The following is a 15052-nucleotide window of genomic DNA, read 5'->3' on the forward strand; positions in this document are numbered from 1 at the left end:
CTATAAAGCTTTAAAGAGAATGATGAGTGGAGGCCAAATTGCAAAATTATCCAACAAATATTTCTTAACGTGTGGAGGCATATGGGGGGGGGTCTATTCAGAGTTATAAAGAAAGAGTATATAGGCGCAATGACATTCAAACTCCATATATTTATAACCACGTGATTAAGAGAGATGTAGAAAGCGAACAACATTAAATCGTTTCCGTTGATAAAGATATGTATATATATTTTTTTTCTGTTTTGTATTTTTTTTCTGAAACACATTGATTCATTGGTCAGATTTTATGGGATATGTCCCACCCCTCACGCCATTAACGGATTACCATTTCCTTGACTGCGGTGAGATGAGGGTAGGCTATGATGTTCTTTTTAACATGAAAATGTATCAAACCACTTGGCTGGCAATTATCTCTGCATTGACGCTGTGACCTTGATCACTATTAGCAGTGTGATAAGAATGATTAGTTTTGAAGTACATTAAGTACCAGGCAAACATAATTATCTTGAGTACTTACGTGTTGGCCGATAGGTTTTCACGCAGTAATAGTGTAGTCTGCTGGGCAAACCCTTCACTCGAAATAAGGGTCTGAATGTGCAGCCTACTCATGCCTTGTGTACTGAAGGCTGGAACAGCAAGTTTTGTATGTGCTAGTCTTTGCGTGGAGGCACACTTGTTGATCAAAGTTCCATTCAGGGTCTGTGCCTGCAGACTAGTAATAGTGTGCATGGATATGAAACAGTATGCGATCAGACAATGTATTGAGATGTAGCTCATTGATGTTGCTAGTGGTTGCCATGGTTACTGAATTGATCTCTGTTTTCACGTGGATATTTAGAAACAAGGCGTGGCTGTTTTCAAAATACTATCAATGCAACTTGCGCGAGGGTGTATAATTCATCCAGAATGGGGGAGGAGACATAAGAAAGAATAATATACATATTAATTCGTGACATTATTGTACACTATATGTTATCAGTCATGGGATCTTGTCTTCGTTATCCTAGACATTGCTTACTAAAATCTCTCTGAATATTTTTTTTTGTCTTTCTATTCATTCTTCTTAATTTTCACTTTTCATAATTTTTCATCGTTTTGTTTTCGCAACCTGATAAGCCGCTCACAGTTAAAGCACTCCTCAAATAACTGTTTTTTTTTCTATTATATGAACCTTACCGGATATAGTTGCTTAAATAGTTTCAACAAGTGTTTAAAATTTCAAACAAAGTTTAATTTTAATACTTGATTCTCAATAAATTTCAAGCATAGTTGTTTAAACTATTAAACAACTAAATAGCGTTGTATAAAATTTGAAACAACGTGTTTACTGTGCAGGGACTGGCGGTCGCCCCTATATAACCCCGAGCGAGCGTCGCCCCTCAATATACTATTTCCGTATAGCCAATCGTATTGGATCTTTAAATGAAACATGTTCCGGGTCTGCCGATTTTAAACACATTTTCTCACGGGGAAATGCTATCTTTTTATGTGGTGAAGACGACGAACTTTTGCGGGTGGCAAGTTGCATTCATTATTGTAAGAATGGCCTGCGCATTGCGGCATTGAAATCTAGTAATTCATGTCTGCTATAGACGGGATAGATTGAGAGCCAAATAAGGATTGTTGACGGTAAATGGAGATATAACAATAATAACAGACAGCACAGGGAAGTTTGATTTAAAAATTACTAGGAAATGAAAATTAGTATATACAGTACAGGCCAAAAGTTTGGGGCCACTTTCAGGATGTCAAAACAACCTTTGCTTTAGGCTAAATATACACTGTATTCAATCTGAAGTTTAAAGGTACACACCACTAGCGTACCTACGGGGGGGGGGGGCAGTCTGCCCCCTGACGAGACACAACCCATGCAAATTGAATTGCAAAGGACGTATCCCTGCCCCCCCCCCCCCACTGACGAGCTTCAAAACCTTTTTGCCCTCCCCCTGACGATCTTGAATACCTATTTTGCCCCCCTGACGAGCTCGAATACCTATTTTGCCCCCCCCCCCCCGACGAGCTCGAATACCTATTTTGCCCCCACCCACTGACGAGCTTGAAGGCCCCCCCCCCCCTTTTTTTTTTTTGCTTGTCAATTTTTTTTTCTGGTACAAATAATGAATACCCTTTTTTTTTGGCTTGTACCAAACGTGCAAAAGCTTCTTTTTCATTCGTTAATTGCGCCAATAAATGCTTGTTTGCTTCCTATTAAAAGGTGCAAGCTGGAATATTTTGAGGTGCATCATACTCGACATTAAAAATAAGATTCAAATTTGAGCCTTCATTACATGGTTCATCTCTGTACCCTAGATTGTGTTTAGCATGTTATGAAAAATGTATTATACAAATGTTATGGATGCAGAAGAAAACAATAAATCAAATCAAATTTCATGTGGACACCCCCTATTTTTTTTTCCTTCCGCCATGTCCGCCACCAATGTCCATATACGGCCACCAGACTGATATTGATATCCCCACACTTTTGCATTCTATTTCATTTCCTGGTAATTACCTTGATTACTGAGCATGTGAGAGGAAGTTCACCCTGAAAAAAAGTTCGTTGTATAAACAGCAGAAAAAAATAGTTGAAAAATAGCGGTGAGGTTTGATAAAAATCCACTAAAGATTTCAAAAATTTATTCGATTTTTTATTTTATTTTGTGACGTAAATAAAATATTGGTGAAGGTTTGAGACAAATCACTTTATATATAATAACAATTTTATATACCGCAAATTTGCAATTGCCAATATTATTCAATATTTTTACAAAAGTTAATGGCACTTCTTTTTTTATGACGTCATGTTTTATGCGAGCAACTTCCCCACTTATCGTAGAGTTTAAATGAAATCAATAAATTGTCATTTATCATAAAAAATATATATAATGGTTTTTATTATACATTCAATGTATCAATAGGCAACATATTTCACATCCGCTCCTGACAGATTTTTGTTTAGATCAGTGGCGTACCTAGGATTTTCCACAGGGGGGGGGGGCAAAACCGTTCGCCAAAAATTTTACAAGGAAAAAAAATCACAAATCACAAATAAAGGATATTGTACCAGAAAAAAAACTGACAAGCAAAAAAAAGGGGGCAGTAAAGGTATTCAAGCTCGTCGCGGGGGGGGGGGGCAAAAGGGTCTTTCAAACTCGTCAGGGGCAGGGGCACGTCATTTGCATGGGTCGTGAGTCGTCAGGGGTGGGGGCAGACTGCCACCCCGTAGGTACGCTAGTGTCTTAGATGATTACAAAAAAATTGGGCATTTTATATTATATAACATAATATGGGGCAGCTGCTATATTATATCACGTCACAAATAAAAGACGAATTGTAATCACTTTTTTTAATTGTTGATGGATTTTCCTCAAATTTCACCAATATATTTTGTTTTCATTATTTTATCTGACATTTTTACAATTAACTATCGTCAGGGTGAACAACCCCTTTGCAATGGCCTTTAATGCATATGAAACAGGGAAATAACATGGAGGTTTATACTTCTATTGTAATACCAAACTAATTTAATCCTACATTTATAATGGCCTATATTACTTTCCCTCCACTTTGTGAGTCATTTATATTTATGTCAAGAATTCATTCTGCTCAAGATAAAATGAAACTACTTATATGACATTTTGATCAAGATATATATATTCTAAGGGCTATCAATAGTTTAATTTAGATGTGAAATTCGTGGTATTACGTAGTTTCATTTTTAACGAAAGTACCTATTTCATTTATGAATATATGTCATTTTTAGTAAGATTTTATATTATTTTAAGGGCGTATCCAATTATTTTCGATTCGGTATTCGTGGTGTTGGTTTCATTTTTTTTAAAATATTTATTACGACATGATACAACCATATTTGTTTTCGCTATCACTTTGAAGAAAAACATAAAATAAACTATATGTGGTTTCCTCGTTGTAATTGTTGATATTTTGAGCATGGCTTTTAATAAGGTTCAGTCTTAATCCTTCACTTTCATTTCTGTCCGAGTAAAGTAAATACACTTGTTCTTATTTTTCACCGTTTGCTTACTTTTAATGTCATTATTATTTGTATTATATCTTGTTTATGTCATTATGTCTTTATATGTTTGTTTTTTAATGGAAGTATTAAATGAATTAATTGAATTTATTAATTGTTATTTGATTGGTCACCGGTTGGTCTCTTCACACGAAAAAAAACCATTGAATCCTAATATCACGCTTTTACCTTTTGGGGTGCGTCTTGTTCTTTTGTATGTTATTATGCAAAATTATATTCGTTCAAATTTCGTCCTCCAATTAAAAAAATGGAGAGACAATTGATTTAATGCATTGGACACTCATCGCTGCAACCACTGCCCCCCCCCCCCCGACGAGCCACGACCCATTCAAAGGACGTATCCATGCCCCCCCTGACGAGTCAGTTTGAAGACCTTTATTGCCCCCCCCCCCTTTCATTTTTTTTCTGGTACGAAATCCTTTATTTCTGATTGAAGACTTTATTTTTTTTTTTGCTTGTCAATTTTTGGGCGGACCGCTCCCCGCCCCCCCCCCCCCTGTGGAAAATCCTAGGTACGCCACTGGCTGCAACTAAATTTGTTGTACTTGGAGACAAAGCGTAATGTAATTGCTCATTGCTCATAATACAAGGTCAAAAGGTAGTAAACCCACAAAATAAATATTCCTCAAATTATGACTGGCGTCTTGTGTACAGGTAGAGAACTTTGGAGTGATGTTCAAACAAAATATTTTGTTAAAGGCGGTCCTTTTTCAAACAGCTTAACAAACAAAACACAATACAGAGAAGTAGGCTAGTCTCTATATTACCGAGATAAGGGACTTTTAAATGGAGTGATGATCATAATGGAGAAGCATTGCAAAGTCAATGTTATTAATCTTGCGAAATTTGAAGAACTGTTTGTAATAGTTTGTAACTTACATTTTATTGATTGTGAAATATTACATATATATTTGTAAACTTAGAGGTGATACTCCAAATGTTGAATCATTTAAGAATTTTATCAAATCTCAAAGGGGAAACTGAAATATGGCCCAAAAAAGAAACAAGCTCGCTTTACATTAAAAAAAATGGAGATTTGAGCTTTGAAGAAGTTCCCTTGTAAAACACGTTGCATTTTTTTTAACCCGCAAGTACAGGTTGATATTTTGCCACGGCTCATTATCTGATATTGGTTGTACGTATATGTTCAGACTGTTTTAGTTTGTTCTATCTAGATTATGTTACTTGTCATTTTTTTTCTTTTTTCTTTATCAATGTTGTTGTTTTATTTTTGTTTTTTTGTTTACGATCATGTCTTATTATGTAAATATTGTGATTTCTTGTAATTGATTATTTATGAAAACAATAACAACATAATTATAAAAAATAATTGAGAAGCATTATATGTATTAAGTAACAAACTGCAATATTTTATATTAGCTAAAATTAAAACTCCCTCTCACAATAATGCTGTCCCGTGACAAAAGAAGGGATGGGCGACTCTGATATTTTCTTTGAAAACGTATATTGATTTTTGATATTTTCTGTATGCCACATATGCTAAAGAAATGGAAATCATTGATTTATCTCATATAGACATGTCTTATGGGAAGTAACTCTTTTATTTTCGATATAGAATATGACACAATTTTCCTCAATCATTTACTATTAACATGATTAAAGATATTTATTCCAAAGGGTCACTTTAATACAGAATAGAGGGGATAGGCGGCGGAAGTGGGGGCGGGTGGGGGGACAGATTCCCCTAAATTTGAGGTGGGGGACGATCCCCCCCCCCAAAAAAAAAAATAAAAATAAAGTAAATAAATAAATAAAAAATAAATAATATAAAAAGAAAATTTAGTTGATAACCTTTCTTTTTTACCTGTGTCCATCACAAAAATTCAGGTGGACCCCTCCTAATTTTGTTGGCTTCCGCCGCCAATGATAGAGGGGATAACGCGCATGCGTCTCCGTCTGTATGGATCCGTCAATGCTTATGTAACAGTGTAATCTTGTGAAGTTCATTTTCCCTATATCGTGTTTGTCTCTCCACGGACCTATTAACACAAACCTCCATAGTCTCTCCTTTCGCGCAACAACTTCCTTTTCTCATTAATTAATGTTCCCTTTATGGGATCGGTTCCGGTTTTCGGATTAGGGGTTAGAATTGATCGGTTTGAACAGGTTGATGATTATATGCCGGCTTATCTTTCACCGCCAATCCATGATCTTTCTGCCCTTCAATTTCCTCATTGGTTTAAGATAGCTTGATAAGGAAACATAAGAAACAATTTGCGTGTTGAGGAACTAAAAATAAACCACAATAGATATAAGTACAAGTGCGTATAGTTGGGGGCCATGCCTCGCTCCCCCCGGCCCTCCCAAGAGAAAATTTAAAGAACATAAAAAAGTTCTACGACGAATTACAAAAAAGGGGGGTAGGGAAACGAAAAAACACTTGATTTTTTTTAATACGTTGTCGAAATCAATCACAAAATCAGGTTTTCCAAAGAAAATTGTAAGCCTATACATTCTTCATCGATTTGCTAATTCGCGAAATTTAAGAAACTAATTTGCCCCATACATCATGTTTACCCCTATTTTTTTTTTGGGGGGGCTCATACGCCACTGGTGGTGACGGTGCCGGTGGTGGAAGAGAAATTGACTTACAGGAAAAGCGGTGAAATGAATATGCCGGGTCCTATTTTTTCTGAATATCATGTCAAAATCTATCTCACAAAATTAGAATTTTGTATTGAAAGGTAAATTTTTGCTAGCTCATTTTGCTTTCTCGCATTTAAGTTGCTCGACCACACACGGTGTGCCCCCTCCGAAATTTTGTCTCATTCCGCTGCTGATCTGATGAGAAATGAAGATGAAAATTATTAAAGGGGTATAGTTCACGCTGACAAAACTATATTTTTAAATAGTAGGTAGTAGGGGAAAAAAATATATTATTTTTTTTTATTTGATTTCTATTTTATTTTATTTATTTATTTCATTTCTTTTCTTTCCATTTTTCACATACAAGTAAATACAAATACATAAATACAATTACAAAAATGAACAAAAGTACCGACCTTACATTTGCAAAGATTGGGCAATTATACAAACAAAATACGATACTTATATCATCATTTTATAAAACTTAACATTCTGAAAACCATGGGTATTCGTAAGAAAGGGGTGAAATGAAAAGAGAGACCAGCTTAGAAGCTTGGATTGTTGGACGCTCATCTCTCGAATACGTAAATAATGTAAATAACGTAATATAATGTGAACTTGGAAAATGATCATTAGAATTGCCGAAGATTTGAGAAAATCTATCAGAAAATGGAAAAGTTATTAGAATTTTAATTTGTGATTTGTGACGTCATATGGCGCAGCTTTCCAAACAAATGGTATGGTAAAAAGTCAATGAAATGTCATTTTCTGAGAAAGTTGGAAAATACTGTACCTTTAGTATATCAATAGATAAAATAAACTTTTCCTCAGGGTGAACTTTCCCTTTAAGGAAAACAAAAGATGATCATGGTCATGACATTTGCTCTACGCAACGACACTACTTCCCGTTTCACGCTGTTTTGGGGTCATCAAATATCTTTTTTTAGAAACACAAGGAAAAAGCGAAATGCAATGTTTACGGTCATTTTATCATCCGCCTGAATTTTTCGATTAAGCCCTGATGTGCAGGAGCCTCCGCATGTTTGTTAAATTTGAAAAAAAATCATAAACGATATAGTAACAAATATACAAGAAACTTGCTCAAATTATGAATATTACTTTTTTATAGAAATAAAAATAGATTGTAGATATTCTCAATAGCGTAGGCTATTGAGCCAAAGTATTTGAGGGGCAGGCTTATGGCATATGGGGGCGAAATCTATATCATAAGGTGGGAGAGCGAAGCGAACGAGCAACAAAATTGACTTTTTAATATATATAGAAAGAAGTGTCATATTTCTTTTTTTCAGTCCCTTTCTTCTATTTTTCTTAGTCGTTAGAGGACAAGTCCACCCCAACAAAAACTTGATTTGAATAAAAAGAGAAAAATTCAACAAGTATAACACTAAAATTTCATCAAATTCGGATGTAAAAAAAGAAAGTTATGGCATTTTAAAGTTTCGCTTATTTTCAACAAAATAGTTATATGAAAGAGCCAGTTACATCCAAATGAGAGAGTTGATGACATCACTCACTCACTATTTCTTTTGTATTTTATTAAATGAAATATGAAATATTTTTATTTTCTCGTCATTGTCATGTGAAATGAAGTTTCATTCCTCACTGAACACGTGGAATTCCATTATTTTAACATTTTGTGCTTCAGGCAAGGAGGTCCTAATCGTCAAATTTGTAAAAATTGAAATATTGTGTGATTCAAACAACAACAAAATTCCTCTGGAAGGTCCCTTGGCCCCAAGGCCACCCCCTCCCCCCTTATTTTGTATGCCAGTGGGGCTAATAAATCATGATAATTATAATCAAGTACAAAGTCGAGGGAGATCATGAACAAAATACTTGATTATAGCAGCTCCCTGCATGAATTGAAGCGGAAATGATCATAATGAACTGATCGGAGGTTATATATAGGACTATCAAAATTCTAAGCAGCAAATCTTGATATTTATCTTTTGGGTGATCTGTTTGCCAAGAGATAGCGCACCATAGTTAGGCCTTAAGCCTGACAGGTAAACAATGAGCAGGTCGAAGGATAAAGCAGCATTAAAAAAAAGGCATCAACTAGTAACACAGATAAATAGCATCAAACAAATGCTGCTATTCACCATCATCTCTTTCTCTCTCTTGACATAAACTGATGTACCTCGTTCGTGTATTTCTTTCCAAAGTGATTCGATCTGGTCCGCCATGACCAAGTTTAGGGTCTAATTTTAGTCATTCTATACTGTGAGAATTTTGCTTGCCCAATTCGGGCAAGTAGTTTTGGTCTTTTCTCCAAAACACTTACTTGCCCCGGGCAGTCGGACGAGTGCCTATACATGTATATATTTATGTAGCACCTTGTATGTATATATTCTTTTTGACCTTTATAGTCTTCTATTCACTGATTTTGTGTGTAAATCTGCTACTTGTTCAGTGATTGTTTTTGTATTTTTTTTCAAATTTAGAGGCATATTGTTTGTAAATTTTGTGATTTGATATTGATTTCCTAATAAAACATATCATAAAAAAATTTTGTTCATCATCAATCATCATCTAAAAAATAGTTATCGACATTCTGAAATTTGGTCTGATCGTGGAAGGGTATACTATCGTCTGACCCCCCCCCCCCCCTCCCCCCTCTACCCAAACACCCGCTAGATACAGATCCTGGTGAAACTCCATTGTCTCCTGTTTGTCTTGGTAGATTTATTACTAGAACATAATGGAGGTTCATAAGTACAATTTATTGATTCACCGTGTTATTATTTCATTCAGCCGTGATATCTAATAGTGTTTATTTTCTAGATAATATTGTGTTGTGGTACCAAAAGCATATTGACATTATCATTATATCAGCAAACGAATCATGTTGTAAGTTTTTTTTATCGCTTGGCATGGGATGCTATAAACGTTTTACAAACAACATAATGACAGGTGATAATAAATTATCTTTATTATCACAATTTTTATTCTTCACAATTTTTTTTCTTTCATGATGTCGTTATATACGAAATGTAATTTATTATATATCCATTCAAAGTGTGGAGGGGGGGGGGGGGGCTGACCATGCAGAAAATAACAGTCGTATAGTCATTTTTACGTTTTTTGTACACGGTTTTGGGGGAAAAAAGTGGGGGGAGGCTGAAGCCCTCCCCCCCAGCTTCCGCGGTCCCTGATGAGGTCATAAATGTTTTTCAATACCCAAAAGGCGATTCACGAAAAAGGCCGACTGTACATATATGTTTTATTGCATCATAATTATCATCATATTGATTACATTATAATGTACTTTTGTTCAATTTTAATTACCCGTATACCAGCAAAATGAATTACATGACGTACCAATGACTTTAATTTCTAATATTATTTTAGAAAGATGATCTCATATGATCATGGTTTGAGTGCTATCGAGAGCCTGCCAGATGGCCAAGTCGAAATATATATGATTCTTTTTCTTTTCTGTTTTTTTTTCAACGTTGAAGTGTAGGAGGGAGTGACGAACTTGTTCACCATGTTCACATATTGAGTTATGTGTCATACAATGGCGTACCTAGGATTTTCCACAGGGGGGGGGCAAATTCGTCCGCCAATTTTTTTTATTTTTATTTGTTTTTTCTTTCGTTTTTCTTTTTTCTTTTTAGTTATTCTTTTCTGTTTCTTTCTTACTTCCCTCCCCCTGTATCTATCTATCTATCTATCTATCTATCTTTCTTTCTTTCTTGCTTTCTTTCTTTTCCCCTTTCCCTTCATTCCTTTTCTCCTATTTCTTCGTTCCATGCACATTATTCTCCCCCCCCCCCCCTCTCTCTCTCTCTCCAACTTGCGATATGTATTACAAGGACTATGTTTTCCGTTATCAAAAGCTCTATTCACAATAAATCGCCATTGTCTTTTTTCTCATCAAATTTTCATTGTATGATTACTGATTATGATTACTGATTATGTAATCACGAGATGATATTACCATGGTTTCCATGACAACCGATAGTTTATCGCTGTTTGTCTGATAGACGCGCTTGTTTCCCGCCGAGTATGGCAAGTCATCATTGTTTTCCATTTCTTTCTCATTCAAGTGTACAATCCTAAGCACGTTAAAACAGATAGGTATCCTGATAATCTGGCCAAGGGCTAATACAGTGCGTATGAAAAGTTTACACTTTGAATAAGCCCTGGGAATTAAAATATATATAACATGTGGGTAATTTTTCACGTATAATCTTGAGTTTGGGTCTCATCTATCCAATCATGGACCTACCACTCGGTCCATGATGAGACAAACTGGTGATTAGACAAAGTCGTGATTGGACCAAATGATTATTGGACCAAATGGTTGTCAGACGAATTGTTGATGGATGAAGGTGGACCATGTGGTGAGTGGACGAGTTGGCAATTGGCAAAACCGGGAAGACAGACACAACACAGAAGGAGGAAAAACGAACAAAATCGCAAACTTATCAGGACCTCGTATTCAACCACAATCTTATGTAAACTTGGCTGAGGCTTTCGCGTCTGACACAAATTTGTTCAAGAAAAGAAAAAGATCAGTCTTTAATATTCAGAGGAAAGAGTAGGGGTGTTGAAATGGACACCATTTGGTGTTCCCATGCCGAGGACCACACTCAGATTTGTTCAAAAGGTGTTCAATATACACCCTAGAGATTTAACGTAGCACCAAAGGGTGTAAAATAACAGTCACGGTGTTGGAGTAATAGTGATGATCAAGCACCGAAAATGTTACCCTGGAGTAAAAGGACGTGGTGTAGGCCTAACCTTTATTTATACGTCGATCAAGTATTTTTTGTTCGATTGATGTTGTACTTTAAATTTGACTATGTATTGTTTGATTTTGTTGTGCTTTGTGAACGGAAAATGAATAAATCTAAAATCTAATCAGCACGACACTTCTTGTTTTTAGCATGGTTATAGTCTAAACCACAATGACTTTCCATTGATGGCACCTATACATGAAAACCTTGATCATGATTGGTCGCTGAGCCATATGTTAACAAATTCGGGGGGGGGGTGCCATATGGCGACCCCCCTTCTGTTACAGTGTCGCCATTGGTCCTATACACGTTTTACCAGTTTTTATGTATCGTTCGTTTGTCAATATTGGCAAAGATGACCAGTCTTTTGTTTCTGCCATGTTGCCGGGCAGTATGTCTTGATGATAAAGATAACTTAAAAATCAGGAGATCTCATAATATAGTTTTTAAAAGGGAGAGAAGGAGGAGTCGGCAGGGAAAAAAGAAGAAGAAGAAAAAGAAGAAGAAAAAGAAGAAGAAAAAGAAAAAAGGAGAAGAAGAAGAAGAAGAAACTGTTTGAACACTGCGACTGATGAGTGAGGGGCAGATATTCACATAAATATGCGCAGTTTTGTTTTCCTATAGACTTTGCTTTGGTTTAAAATTTCACCCTTGTGTTATCCCTGAAATTCGTTTTTTTCTCCTGAAAAATTCTTTGATATCCCACCACCCCGATTTCTGTATCTCAAAATAATACTAATAACAACCAACCAAACAAATAAATGATTAAATGAATAGATGAATAAAATTATACAAATATAATCAAAATAAATACATGAATAAACAATGAGGGGCCCATCGATCTGTCCTCTTGTGAAAAAGATGAGTCTTGGGTGGCTCTATATAGCCCCCCCCCCAAAAAAAAAAAAAAAGCAACACCAACAGTAGAGGATTGAGAAAAAGAAAAGGAAACGAAAAGAAAGGGATAATTTTGTTGAATATCACAAAATTAATTTTAAGTTTTAAAAGGCCAACTTATTCTCTTACTCGCTTCTCTCGATCACCATCTACTTTCAGGAAGTTTCTCATAAATAGGCCTCCGTCACATTGTGCCTCCTCAAAACAGGGGCCGCGGAAGTGGGGTGGGGGGGGGGGTGATCTCACCGTGCAAACAAATCACAAACCTATGGTCATCATTTTTACTTTATTGTACGGTATTGGAAGAAATGGGGGAGGGTTGAAGCCCTATAGCCCCCCCCCCGCTTACATGGCCCCTGCAAAATATCTGGGTCATATTCCGCCACTCATTTTGGATCTTCACAATCCACCCATCAGCAATTGAGGAGGAAGGGGGGGGGTGGGCATATGGGGAATTCTTGGCCCAACAGTGCTGCGCCCTCCATGGGCGGAAATCCCAGGCCGGACAGGGGGGGGGGGGGACGAGCTAGTCCTTCCTACTCAAAATAGTAGGGGGCAAAATATCATTTGCCCCCTACTATTTGTGGCATTTTATGATGGTAAGAAATACATTATTCAAAATCGAAATAAGACATCTATTTTAGGACGAGATGACCTTACTTTGGGGATAATATATATATATCTCTTTTTTTACTTGTCAATTTTGCCAGCCCCTTGTCCCCCTACCTTTTGGGAGAGATTTCCGCCCCTGAACCTCCCTTCTTGTCCTTAATTAATTTCTAAAAACTGAAAAAAAGGATACGGTGTCTTTGACCCCCATTTTTTAAGCCCCATATTAAGAAAAGAATCAAGAAGAAAAAAAAAGATACCGCCGCTGGATCCGTCTACATGTGGGGGCATAATAACTGAAAAGTGTTTAAAATTTCATATTTTTTTTAATCAAGGGTAGAGGGTTGGGAGAGGGGGGGGGGGGGATCTGCAGCCCCCCCCCCCCTCTCCCGCTTGTGTTTCCGCAGCTTCCGGGTTGGCACTGGCACAACTTACTTGACTTCCTTATTTGGTGAACTATTCTATCTCTTCACTCTCCCTCTCCAACTTCCTCCTCCAATTTGTGGTATTGCTAGATAGCATGATATAACAATTATTATAGTTATTGGATGTAAATAAATATAATGTAAATATTTCATTGTAATCAATATGATGATTATATGAATATTTCATTTTTTGTACGGATTTTGTAATCCAAGCAATATAAAATTTTTATTTGTTTTCTTTTGCCAAAACTTATGTTTTGTCGTAATCGCAAATTGGCAATGCGGAACATCGATCTACAGGTGGTAGCTGTCGTGTGTGTGAGAGGTAATGTTCCTTTTTTGGCTCAGTGTGGTTTTTATCAGGATTTAGTCACTTGTCAACTCGAGAAAAAGTAACATCAAAGCTGCAGGTATTATTAGAAGGTGATATCTTTGACTACAATGTAGATCTTACCCTCGGATGTTGAAGTGTTTTTTCTTGTTGAAGCGAAGCCCACGGCTCAAGCGAGCCACCTATCCGTGACCGACTGCCCGGGCTGGCCGGAGCGCGCCCCGTCAAAAGCCAGCTGTGTCTGCGGGCACGCCCACTACTAGTACTATAGTACTACTCATAGTCATAGGCGGATCCAGGGGGGGGGGGGGCGAGGGGCCCGGGCCCCCCTATTAGCGGAGCGAAAAAAAAGGAAAAAAAGAGGAAAAGAAAGGAAAAAAGGAAAAAGAAGGGAAAAGAGGAAGGCCGAAGGGCAAACATAAGAGGAGGAAGATGAGTGAATAAAATAAGATGAGCAGTAGAGGCGCACGGCCAATATGGGAGACTCTCTCCAATAGGGGAGACAATCTCCCACATTGGAGACTTGCTTTGCAAAAGGACAAAAGAAACAACACCAACAAAAGCATGATTTTTTCCACCCAAAATTTTGTCTCACTGAGGTCAGAAGCCCATTAGTTTTGTGTGTGATTGACAACAAAAATCCTTATCAAAACAAAAGTAGACGGTGAATTTTTAAAGTAGACGGTGAAAAGGGGTAATTTGTCATGAGGAATCTGCTTATCACATTTTTATTTGCCGCCAAGGTAATCCTTTTGCCGCAAATGTAAACAAAGGAAATTAGTCTCCAAAACTGGAGACTGTCTCTGAAATTGGATACCCAAATTCTTTACAAAAGTCTCTGATATTGGAGATAATTTCCCACATTGGAGACAGTCTCCAATATTGGCCGTGCGCCTCTACTGATGAGGGGAAGACTTGGAAAATATTTTTTTTAATCTTTCAAGTCGGGATAAAAAATTTTCACTCGTACTTCGCGCTCGCACTGCGTCTTAGGTAATTTACATATCTTGCTCAATATGGAGCTTAATATATCAAATTTTGAAGTCAATATACAAAACACATTTCAGCTAGGAAATTGAAGTTGAACTTTTATTAATATTTCGTTTGATTTACAAATTTATTTTGAAAAAGTGTTCTGTAAAAAATGTATGTTTTGTGGTCTCAAAATTAACATTTTCTGCTTGCGCTAAGCGCTCGCAAATTCGATTTGACAGGTGCCTATTATTTTCCTGTATTCCATAAAGTTCTCAAAATATCCGTATTAGGGTCAGATTGTCAAAACGTATTCAGCTAGCTCTGCACACTCGCATATTGATTAATGAGTTATGTATATCTCAATGTTAATTCTAAAAGTTAACAAATT

The 15052-nt window shown here is 36.6% G+C and overlaps 1 protein-coding gene across 3 annotated transcripts in view; it reads left to right on the top strand.

Annotated features, from left to right (window-relative positions):
• Positions 1 to 15052, top strand: part of LOC121417380 (plastin-3-like) — a 66781-nt gene that overhangs the window by 212 nt on the left and 51517 nt on the right. Inside the window, exon 1 of one of the 3 annotated variants that reach the window (XM_041611065.1) lies at positions 13687 to 13768. The exons of 1 other annotated variant lie outside the window; for it this stretch is intronic. The gene's annotated coding sequence lies outside the window, so the exon portion shown is untranslated. Of the gene's footprint in view, positions 1 to 13686; positions 13782 to 15052 lie in introns of those variants that run through there. One more of the 3 variants, XM_041611066.1, reaches the window with a different exon arrangement.

This window comes from Lytechinus variegatus, chromosome 6 (assembly GCF_018143015.1).
Source record: "Lytechinus variegatus isolate NC3 chromosome 6, Lvar_3.0, whole genome shotgun sequence".
In the NCBI taxonomy this organism is placed as follows: domain Eukaryota; kingdom Metazoa; phylum Echinodermata; class Echinoidea; order Temnopleuroida; family Toxopneustidae; genus Lytechinus; species Lytechinus variegatus.